Source organism: Pseudophryne corroboree, chromosome 2, assembly GCF_028390025.1.
Source record: "Pseudophryne corroboree isolate aPseCor3 chromosome 2, aPseCor3.hap2, whole genome shotgun sequence".
NCBI lineage: Eukaryota > Metazoa > Chordata > Amphibia > Anura > Myobatrachidae > Pseudophryne > Pseudophryne corroboree.
Window position 1 is genome coordinate 63,788,559 of NC_086445.1, and position 12,693 is coordinate 63,801,251.

The following is a 12,693-nucleotide window of genomic DNA, read 5'->3' on the forward strand; positions in this document are numbered from 1 at the left end:
TTTGCGCTCACCACGCTGTCGGTATGCCGGCGGTCGGGATTCCGACGCCAGTATGCTGGCCACCGGCAGCCCGGCCGCCGGCATACCATACTACACCCAGGAGGAACGCTGCTGCGGATCAGCCCTGCTGCTGATGCCGGCAAGAGAGTCTTTCTCTCCAGTGCCGACAGTCTATTCAGCCCGACAGTGCTGCATTATTGCATAAGATGTGCCCCCCTCTGCAGTCGTATATAAAGAACCCCTGTTAGTGTCAGTGTATGTGTATGTCAGTGTCCCCCCCTGTCGCCGGGCCTGCCTGTTTGGTGGTTTGCCGCTATCTGATCTAGCAAAAGATGTTTCTGCATCTGAACTTCCACACTGATTTCCTGTGGTTCAGATGCATCTACAGCTGCTAGTATATCCAGTGACACATATTTGTTATCCATATCAACTCCCAGCTTTCCTGTAACTTATGCTGTTTCTTGGAATATGACATCTCCTGACTTGACAAGTGTTATGGTACTTGTATTCCACAATCTATAGACTTTGGGGGTCATTCCGAGTTGATCGCATGTAGCAACTTTTTGCAGCCCGTGCGATCAACTAGACGCCTCCTATGGGGGAGTGTATTTTTGCATAGCAGAGCTGCGATCGCTTGTGCAGCCCTGCTATGCTAACAAAGTTTTGTGTAGAACAAGACCAGAGTAAGCGTTACTTACCCTGTGCGATGAATCCAGCGATGCAGGTCCCGGAATTTACGTCAGACATCCGCCTTCCAAACGCCTGGACACGCCTGCATTCGCCGCAACACTCCCAGAAACCGCTCAGTTGACGCCCCGGAACGCCTTCCTCCTGTCAATCTTCTTGCGATTGCGGCAACGATCGCTTTCTTCGGTCTTCTTGTATTTGCCCAGCGATGGCCGTCGCTGGGCAATGACGCGCCTGCGCATTGCGGCTGCTGCACATGCGCAGAACCGCCCTGTTCGCACTACTGCGAAAAATAGCAGTGTGCGAACGGGTCGGAATGACCCCCTTTGCTTTCATGGCAGTAGCCAACCATGCTTCACTTTACTGAGTTTGAATCCAGCTTACACTTGTTTTTCTCGTTAATCACGCTTTATTAGATTTTATGGACTTTAGGGCAACTGTAGGAGAACAGTTTTTGAGATAAACTGCTGTGGATACAGCTTTCACCCAAAACTGTTTGTCTAGGCCTGCATCCCTTAGCATACATCTTGCTTTCTACACTTTGCTTGTTCACGTACATCATTTTGCTCCAGAGTATAGGCAATGGTCAATTGATGCTCTCTTCCATATTTTGTCAAGAAGAATTCCACCTCTCTGTTTAGATGTTCTCCACCATCATCAGTTCTCGGGGTCTTGAGTCTGTGCCCTGTTTGATTCTCGAGAAGTCTCTTGTGTCACACGCCAGGGGCAGCGGCCGCCGCGCATACCCCTGCGTGGCTGCTGGTCCGTTTGGCGGTCCTCATCTCCGGCGGTTCTCGGGTCCCGGCGTCTGGCTGGCGCGGCTCCCGGCGGTTCCCCGGAGCGTGGGCGCCGCTGTGACAGCCGGCGTCACGTGGGTGGGGAGCAGGTGATGTCACGAACCCGCTTCACCAATCCAATAGAGGCGGGAGATTCAAAACCGGACGCCGGGCAGAGCCTCGGCGCCTGAGTATCGTCTCTTTTCTGAAGTGGATGCCAGAGCTCCCGTACGCAGTGTGTTCCCCAGCAGCTATACTCCAGTGCTTCCAGCATTCAGGGTGCCTTCCTGCAGCACAGTCTCCAGTGATCCGAGCAACTAGTGTGTTCCTCTGCAGTGCAGTTGCCAGCGCTTCCTGGATTCAGTAAGGCCTGTGGGCCGAACCAACTTTAGTGTTTCCAGCGTTCAGTGTCATTCACCATCGCTCACAAGTTCCTCATTCATCAGTGTCCTTAAACATCGCTCACCAATTCTTCAGTGTCATTCACCATCGCTCACAAGTTCCTCATTCATCAGTGTCCTTAAACATCGCTCACCAATTCTTCAGTGTCATTCACCATCGCTCACAAGTTCTTCATTCATCAGTGTCTTTTAACATCGCTCACAAATTCTTCAGTGTCTTTCATCATCGCTCACAAATTCTTCAGTGTCTTTCATCATCGCTCACAAGTTCTTCATTCATCTGTGTCTTTAAAACATCACTCACAAATTCTTCAGTGTCTTTCATCATCGCTCACAAGTTCTTCATTCATCAGTGTCTTTAAAACATCGCTCACAAATTCTTCAGTGTCATTTACCATCGCTCACAAGTTCTTCATTCATCAGTGTCTTTAAACATCGCTCACAAATTCTTCATTCATCAGTTGAACATTGCTCACGAATTCTCCAGTAACTTTTTGACATTGCCCACAAGTTCACTTTCTTTCATGTGCCGCTGTATTGCTCCCTTCCCTTAATAAAGTTCCTCAGCATTCTTTCACCAAACCTAACTATCAGAGTCTTGTATGAGGAAATCCTATATCCGACCATCCCTGCTCCGACCCACCTGTGGTTCCTTTTCCCGACCATCGGAAGAACCCCCGAGTCCACAACATCCCCAACCCAGGTCAGTGATATCTTATAGTCTGCAATCTTCTTCACCACTTCAGATTTCTCTCTGATGAAGTACACGTGTGTCATTTTTGTTAAGGTTATCTAGAAATGTCACTAAGTATCTGTATCCACTCACTGACCACACACATCTGTATGTACACTGAAGCGCCCAGACCTGCAATAGTGGTAATCTGACATCCCATGAATCAGTTTCTGCTCATAGCAAGGAAACATGAATTATAAGAGTTCGAATGGGGCATGATCGTGGGTGCCTGACGCATAAGACATTCCATTTACAGACATTCAACATTCCTCGATTTATGGTGTCATGTGGGGTGGTCTTCAGTATGCCGGCGGTCGGGCTCCCGGCGACCAGCATACCGGCACCGGGAGCCCGACAGCCGGCATACCGACACTAATTCTCCCTTGTGGGAGAATCGCGCAACCGTGCCCGTAGCGTGGCGAGCTCATTTACGCTCGCCACACTGTCGGTAAGCCGGCGGTCGGGCTCCCGGCGCCGGTATGCTGGTCGCCGGGAGCCCGACCGCCGGCATATCGTAGTGAACCCGTCATGTGTGTACCAGGAATACCTCATGGAAGGCATTAATACCCATCATGGATCATAGTTGCTTAATGGTCATGATCAGTAGCATCTGGCCAGAATTGTCTGTGGTAACAGACAAGCAACACTGGCACACATCCTCATTCAAAGCAGAAGGTACCAGACACATAGCCAGTAGGTCAGTGCAGCATTCTTTAGCTTCCATGGGATATGGGAGCAGAAAACCCACCAGAGTGCCCCTGTGAACACTATGACATTGGACACAGCACCTCAACTGGGCTTGTGATGTCGCCAGTTGGACCCTTCAGCACTGGTAACATGTGGCATGGTCCAATGAGTCATGGTTCCAGTTGTATTGGGCTGAGTGTTGGGTTCAGGCGTGGCACAGATTCATTGAGGCCATGTACCCCAGATGTTAACAAGGCACCTTACAGGCTGGTGGTTGTTCCGTAATGGTCTGGGGTGTGTTCACGTGGCATGGGTTGGGTCAGCTGGTCCTCCTAAACACGTCATTGACCAGTAACCTTCATGGACTTCATGTACCACTACAATGATGGAATAGTCCAGCAGGATAATGCACCATGTCATCTGTCCCAAGCTGTCCAGAATTCAGAGCATTCTGAAGAATTCCTACCAATAGTGTGGCCACCAAGTTTTCCCGATATGAACCCAATCGAGCATTTATGGGACGTAGTGGAGAGATCCATTTGCATCCAAGATCCTGCACCTACAAATATGAGGGAGCTGTGGGGGGCTATCAAGATGGCATGAGGTCTTTAGAGGTCTTCTGTCCACTTGCGTAACCGATGCCATGTTGATTTGCTATACTTCACTGGGCTAAAGGGGGTCCTACATGATACTAGGCACCGATCCCATGACTACTGGCACTACATTGTACTATCTCAAGTGATTCTGTAGCTCTTCTTGCCGACTTGGGAAATGGCTGATGACGTTGTTTTCCCACTATATAGCTCTCACTCAATATCAAAGTGGTAGATTTTATATGTATTTAACCTATAGAATTTTGACAGTCCACATATAATCTACTCAGCGTGCATACATTGGAACTATACATTCGTTGGTGTTCCACGGTACTTATTTACTATGTCTTATAGAAAGCTAATTTTTTTATTGTTATTTATTGTAATCTTTATTACACGTTTTGAACCGGCGGCATCTTGTTGGTTATTCCATTTTGACACACTTGTATGTATTTTTACAATTAATCATATTTGTAATTTAATATCAGAATTCTACTACAGATATGTCCTCGCTTACTGATTGTCCATAAGCCATGCGATGCAATTTTGTGTTGTATTCGCATCGCAGGTGCAGCAAAACACCACTCACAGTGTACCAGAGACGCCGGGCTGCGACATTAACCACACCGGAATTGGTTTTAAGCTCCTACAAAGTCACAGATGAAGCACAACAGAAACTGTCGTGAGAAAAGCTGCAGCGGCCGCATCGCAGCACTTCATATACAGATTCAGACTCACGCTCGCACCGATGTACAATGTCGCCCATCAGATTGTTTAGGACAAGCCAGCAATGTAGTGTTGTTGTTCAGTGTTGCCATTTGCCACAACTGAACCAACAGTGATAAAGGACGCATCTGTACAGCTGTATTTACCTGTTTTCCTGTATTCATTTGCCTTGACTCTTGTGAGTTCCTGGGAGCTGACACCCCCCATCCAAACAGTTGCCTATTACAGCTTTTCTATAAGCTCCATCTCCATCTAATTAGGTTAACAGTCAATAGGTCAAACCTGTAAGGTCGACACACATAAGGTTGACAAGTACACAAGGTCAACGTAGTCATTAGGTCAACAGGAAAAAGGTAGACTGTCTAAGGTCGACAGGTGCAAATGGTTGACATGACAATGATCGACACAACATTATTTTTAAAAAAAATTCTCATAATCTACCATCCATGTGGACTATGATTGTGAATACTAATCTGTGCCTTTACCTGTCCAAGCTTAGCCATGCCTAAAGCGTGGCGAGGGATTCGGTACACTTATTGCGATGTTACAGTGTGAAAAATAATAAAAAAATAGATATATAAAAAATGTTGTGTCGACTTTTTCTGTATCAACTGTTTTCATGTTAACCTTTTTGTCATGTTGACCTTTTGTACCTGTCGACAATACACCCTGTCGACCTTACTGCCCTTTGACATTTTGCCAATGTTGACCATACGGGGTTGACCTATTGACTGTCGACCTAATATCGATCGACCTATTTTGATCCATACCCTGGTACTTCCACTTCCATTTCTTACTAGTAAACTTTAAAGTTGATGTAATACTCAAGGTTGACAGTAGATGTCAGTAGTTGCTTGTATTTATTTAGCCAGTATTATTTTATGCACACAGTTCATGTTTAAACAAGGATTTCCCAAAGTCGGTTCTTAACGCACAGTTCAGGTTTTAACTAAGGCAGGGCCGGTTCTTGGGCGCTGTGCGCCCCGGGCGACAATAGGGGGCGTAGCTACGTACAGGGGGCGTGGTCATTTACGCCCCCTGTACAGACTGAAATGATGTGCGCACCGCTACGCGTCTAGTTTCCCTTCGTGGAGAGGACCTTTGCTGTGCGGTGCGCAATGACGTCATCGCGCACCGCACAGTAAAGGACCTCTCCACGAAGGGAAACTAGACGCGTACGCGTCAATTTTCTCTTCACAGCGGCAGCGGGGGGCAACGGACAGCGGGGGTCACAGCAGCAGTGGATCTTGCCCTGGTGCGGCGCCCTGCGCCCTCCGGAAGGCGGCGCCCCAGGCAAAAGTCCTGCTTGCCCGTGGCAAGATCTGCTACTGAACTAAGGCTATCCATGAATGAGCACAGATAGTTAAATTAAACTGACTGAGGTATTAATGATGTCACCTGTGTTTAAGAATGGATAGCCTTAGTACCTGGACTGTTAAGGTGTCTTGAAGACCATTATGGGGGCAGATGTAGTAAGCCTGGAGAAGAGTTAAAGAAGTGATAATTGCAAGGTGATAACGCATCAGCCAATCATTACGGGTTTGAAAAATTACAGTTAGGAGCTGATTGGCTGGTGCGCTATCACCTTACACTTATCTGTTCTTTATCACTTCTCCAGGCTTAATACATCTGCCCTGAGTTTGGGAAACACTGGTTTAAACCATTCATGGAAGGAGAAGGACACATTTGACAGTATGTGCTACATGTATGTGTATTGATTAAACTAAGGGTGTGTACACATGGTGAGATCCTTGCTATGCCCGATTTTCACTTGCGATTTCCCTTGAACTCCCCGGAGTCCAGCACCACCGATTTTGACTAACTTTTCTTGAGATATGGACTATGGCCCTCATTCCGAGTTGTTCGCTCGGTAATTTTCTTCGCATCGCAGCGATTTTCCGCTAATTGTGCATGCGCAATGTTCGCACTGCAACTGCGCCAAGTAAATTTGCTAAGAAGTTTGGTATTTTACTCACGGCATTACGAGGTTTTTTCTTCGTTCTGGTGATCGTTGTGTGATTGACAGGAAGTGGGTGTTTCTGGGCGGAAACTGGCCGTTTTATGGGTGTGTGTGAAAAAACGCTGACGTTTCTGGGAAAAACGTGGGAGTGGCTGGAGAAACGGGGGAGTGCCTGGGCGAACGCTGGGTGTGTTTGTGACGTCAAACCAGGAACGAAACTGACTGAACTGATCGCAGTGGCAGAGTAAGGGTCGAGCTACTCAGAAACTGCTTAGAAATTTCTATTCGCAATTTTGAGAATCTTTCGTTCGCAATTTTGCTAAGCTAAGATTCACTCCCAGTAGGCGGCGGCTTAGCGTGTGCAATGCTGCTAAAAGCAGCTTGAGAGCGAACAACTCGGAATGAGGGCCTATGTGTGCTTACGGTTTTGGCTTATGTGAGATTTTGGCTTATGTGAGATGTCATTGACATGTGAGATGAACTAGATAGTACACCGATCTAGCAAGGATTGACTTGCCTGCACAGTCTATCTTTTCTTACGATGCCAACCTGGCGGGACCGCGCATCGGGATCGCAAGGTGACTTTCACTTTGCGATTTGCACTAACTTTTCTTGCAATTTTGACTATATAGTCAAAGTAGAAAGAAAATATCTCACCGTGTGTACACACCCTAACACTAACTGCTTTGTGTATCCCATACTTGCCTATGCTTCCAGAACGACCAGGAGGCTCTTGAATTCCGGATGGCTCTAAAGGACATTTGGAAAAGTAGGCAAGTCTCAAAGAGGTTCAATATTGGTGGCTACTCCTCTAATAAGGAAAACTGTGAAATAAGACAAATATGCACAGAAACATGTATGGTAGTGGATGGGTTTGATCATGAATTCCCAAGTATAAGTTCCCACTCCTCATTGGCTAAGAGCAGTTTACGCAGTAACACCATGGTTTGCTCACTGACGGTCATCCTGGGATTAATAATATGCTTGAATTAGTTACCAATTTTGACGGCCAAGGTTCAAACAAACAATACAATAGTATGTTAAAGATTGTCCGATTTGATCCAGGGGATGCATTCCGGATACCAATAACCATTGTGTCAGCAAGCATGAGAACGGTAAGACTATGGGCCTAATTCAGTAAGGATTGCAAATTTTGCTAATTAGCAGAATTTGCCATCCTTCTGAATGCAAGCTTGGGGCCGCCCATCGCAGGGCAAGGCAGATTTTAGCTTGGGGGGGCATGCACAACTCACTGGCCCATAAGTGGCAGTTGATCCATAAAATAACCCCTTTGAAAGTTTTTAATTTTCAAACATCACCAAGGTGGTACGTCCTGTTCTGGCAACACTGGGGGCCATTCCGACCCGTTCGCACGCAGTGGTTCTTCGCAGCAGTGTGAATGGGTCAAAACTGCGCATGCGCGGCGGGCGCAATGCGCATGTGCGTTGTTGCCCGGTGACGGCCGACGCCGGGCAGCGGTTAGAACAAAGAAGAAAGTGATCGCTAGCGCGATTGCAAGAAGATTGATAGCGGGGAGGCGTTCCGGGACGTCTACTCACTGTTTTCTGGGCGTGGAGATCCGAACGCAGGCGTGTCCAGGCGTTTGGAGAGCGGATGCCTGACTTCAATCCCTGGATCCATCGCACAGGGTAAGTATGTCCAGGGCTGGTCTTGTTTTGCAGGAAACTTTTTTAGCATAGCAGGGCTGCACAAGCGATCGCAGCCCTGCTATGCTAAAATACACTCCCCCCATAGGCGGCGTCTAGTTCATCGCACAAGCAGCAAAAAAGTTGCTAAGTTCGATCAACTTGGAATGACCCCCACTATCCCTAGACTTGTTACCAGAAAAGATTGTTTTATTTTTTTTAAATGCTTCGTTCTTGGAGTAAAGCACTTCTGCCGTGCTTGAGCACCACCCGTCAAATTATGTGCATTGTTTTTGAAGTCTGTAAATCGCCTTGAGTCCTGCTGGAAAAAAAGCGCTATATAAATAAAATTATTATAATTATTTTTTTACTTTTTCAATAACGCACACATGTTCAACCTGTAAAATATTTACCTCACAAATTTTTTACATGATTATCCCCGTTATGTACTAAATGTAAGCTGCAGAGATAGCGGTAGCGATAACCACTGTCCCTGCGAGTTACTTCCCCGACATATTTGTGAAAGACTTCTCCTGAGAATATGGCACTGCGCATGCGCACACGTCACTTACCGGACCCAGAGCCCTCTCCTGTGAGAATGTTTCCTTAGGCATACAGTGGTTTACGTCATCTGAGGATGGTGTAAACCAATGTGACTAAACTTTGCTTTTGGGGGTTTGGTATGTAGGGGTCAGACTGCAGTCCCCATTGACAATGGGGGTCATTCTGAGTTGATCGCTCGCTGTTGATTTTCGCAGCGCAGCGATCAGGTAAAAAAACGGCAAAACTGCGCGTGCGTATGCGACGCAATGCGCACACGCGTTGTACAGGTACAAAGAGCATCGTTGCTGTGCAATGGTTCTAGCGAAGAATCCATTCGCACAGCTGATCGCAAGGAGATTGACAGGAAGAGGGCGTTTGAGGGTGTCAACTGACCGTTTTCTGGGAGTGTTTGGTAAAACGCAGGCGTGTCCAGGCGTTTGCAGGGCGGGTGTCTGACGTCAATTCCGGTACCTCCGTCGCTGGATTCATCACACAGGATAAGTAACTACAGGGCTATTCTTATTTTGCACAAAATGTTTTTGTACTGCTCGGCTGCACAGGCGTTCGCACACTTGCAAAGCGAAAATACACTCCCTCGTGGGCGGCAACAATGCGTTTGCACGGCTGCTAAAAGTAGCTAGCGAGCGATCAACTCGGAATGAGGGCCAATAACAGGAGCTATGGTCTTCTATGGTAGTTAGCCTACTGCAGGAGATTTCTGTGACAGCTAATGCATTAGGCGGTTACACATGAAGTTCTGCATAAACTGTAGTTTCCACATACTTTTGTGAAAAACCATTTTGATAAATAGGCCCCAAAAAACATTTTAAAAATATACCAAAAATATTTTTTTTCTCTTGCCTTTGAATGAAAATGCTGAATGAATTCTCCACTTCTAGCTGTGCACTCTCTTCTGGTATCCGGACTCCAGGTCGACAGCAAAAAGGTCGACACACCTTAGGTCGCCGCCAATTGGTCGGCACACCTTAGGTCGACGTGGCCAAAGGTCGGCGTGGACAAAATGTCGACAGGAACAAGGTCGACATGAGTTTTTCACGATTTTTTTCTTTTTTGGAACCTTTTCATACTTAACGATTCACGTGGACTACGATTGGAACGGTAATCTGTGCCGAGCGAAGCAAAGGCACCATGACCGAAGCATGGCGAGCGAAGCGAGTCATGCGAGGGGACGCGGTGCACTAATTGGGGTTCCCGGTCATTCTACGAAGGAAACGACACCAAAAAAACATTAAAAACTCATGTCGACCTTTTTCCATGTCAACCTTGTTCCTGTCGACCTTTTGTCCATGTTGACCTAAGGTGTGTCGACCAATTGACGTCGACCTAAGGTGTGTCGACCTTTTTGCTGTCAAACTTGAGTCCCAGACCCCTATCTTCTGCCCTGTATCTCATTCTGGGTGGGATGTACTAAGAGACATCGCCGCCCGTCACTGCCGTTCGTCACGATTCAAATCACATATGTATTTACATCTAATTGTAAAGCGCCACAGAAAATGCTGCGCTATATAAGAAACTGTTAATAAATAAATATGCAATTAGCATTGCGAAGGACAGCTCTTCCGATAAGCGCTGTCCTTTGCATTCCCCGGCGGCTCCCTGACTTCTGGGTCTCGGCCCCCGGATTCATTCTGTACATGCACAGAGTGACGGGGCGGCCTTGGGGCATGCTGGGAGGGATCTGGCAAGCTGGCGATCCCCTCCACGGCGCTGACCCAGTGGCTAGGGCTTAGTACATTCGGAAAATGCGTTAACCGGAACCGCATTTACCATTTAGTACAGCCTACCCTCTGTGTGAGCTAGCTGCAGTTCCTTATGGCTCCTTGTCTTCTTAATGTGTAGAAGGCGGAGACAGGGACACAGGGGGGAAATGGTGGGGAGCCAGGTATAAGAGGAGGCTGGCACTGGGAGTCACAGATTAGAGTTGGAGAGGAGCCGGGACAGGAGTAGTAGGCTGGGACAGTGCAGAGAAGGAGGTGAGGTGCTTGATATTACAGATCCTGTCATGAATCGTGGTCTTAGCCGCCCTTACAGGGTTAAACATTCATTCATTGCTGTATCCAAACCTCCCTGTAGTGATTGCCTTTAACCTGGTTTTCACCTGGTCAGACCAATGAGATCACACCACTCCCTTTATTAGCCAGCCTCAGGGATCAGTTCATTGCCTGAACAACTGTGTTCCTTCCAAGGATCGTTTCTACGCTTCCAGTGTCTACTCTGCTTCTCCATGTCCTGCTGCCGTTATCTGCATTACCACCTGCTGCTGTTATTCCATCTATCAGCACTGCGGCTCCTATACTGCCGGCATTCAGTAAACTTCACGCTACCGCTGAGTTACCGTCCACCATCACTGCGGCTTCCACGCTACATACAGATTTGCTTCCAGTCATCTCACCATCAGCACGGCCATTTCCATCTCAGGTGCCCAGTACTGTTTTACCTGGTCTGCTCCAAGTTCCTCATTTGGATTCTAGGGCCGGGTCTTGCTTCAGAGCAGTACCAGGAATATAGCGTCCTTCATCTCTTCCCTGGTTACATAAGAATCTGATTTGAATTCTGATTCCGTTTTGCCAGTACTGTGCAAGTTCTGGGGCCCTTGTTGCTGGGGTGTGTCTCTGGCCTGGTTGTTTTTTATTGATCACCAGGTGAAGGCCTGTCTCTATGTGTCACTAGTGTGCTTACTCTCCTGTAAAACCTATAAGTGCAAGTAACATCAAGCCTGCCAATTTTCTGTACGTCTCAGCTCATACCCAGGGCCCCCGAGCCAGATCTAAAGAATTCCAGAAGCGTGACAGGAGGAGTGTCTTGGGGCAGGAGAAAGAGGAGGACTGCTGGAGATAAAGGAGAAGGAGAGCTGGGGACAGGAGGAGGCGGAAGCCGGAGACGGGAGGAGTGGGCTGGGACAGGACAGAGAAGGAGGTGGGGTGCTGGGTATAAGAGGAGAGTCAGGTACAGGAGGAGTGTCCTGGGGCAGGAGAAAGAGGAGGACTGCAGGAGATAAAGGAGAAGGGGAGCTGGGGACAGGAGGAGGCGGAAGCCGGAGACAGGAGGTGTGGGCAGCGGCAGGACAGAGAAGGAGGTGGGCTGCTGGGTATAAGAGGAGAGTCTGGTACAGGAGGAGTGTCCTGGGGAAGGAGAAGAGAAGGTCTCTGGATATAAAGAAGAGCGGAAGCCAGGTACAGGAGGAGTGTCCTGGGGCAGGAGAAGGGCTGCTGGATATAAAGCTGAACGGGAGCCGGGGATAGGAGGAGGAGGAAGTCGGGGACAGGAATAGTAGGCTGGGACAGGACAAAGAAGAAAGTGGGGTGCTGGGTATTAGAAGTTCCCAGGTACAAGACGATTGTCCTGGGACAGGGGGAGAGCTGCTGGATATAAAGGTGAAGGGGAGCCGGGGACAGGAGGAGAAGGAAGCCAGGGACAGGAGTAGTAGACTGGGACAGGACAGAGAAGGAGGTGGGGTGCTGTGTATTAGAGGAGAGCTAGGGACAGGAGGAGTGTCCTAAGGTGAAGGGGAGCTGGGGGAAAGGAGGGGTGTGCAGGGACAGAAGCTGAAGGCGGGGTTCTGGAGCCAGGGATAGAAGGAGGGGGGGAGCCGGCTACTGGGATTCGAGGCAGTGAGGTAACTGCTGGGGCCAAGCACGCTGTGGTGCTGGCATATCTTCACTCTCAGCAGGTGCCACACCAACATCAGTAATGGTTTCTGGGATGGTATCGGACATGGGCCCCTCCAAGAAGCCCAGGTAATAAGTACACACTGCACCCCCCTCTTGGTGGCCCTGGTAACCTCTTGCCACTAGCAACCACAGTGGGTCATCAGCACTTCGGAAATGCTTACAAGCTGCTTCAGTTACCACTATAGATAGGGCCTGGCTATGTAGAAAGAACCTGAAACATGTACAGTCTTCTCATAAGCTTTCAAATAT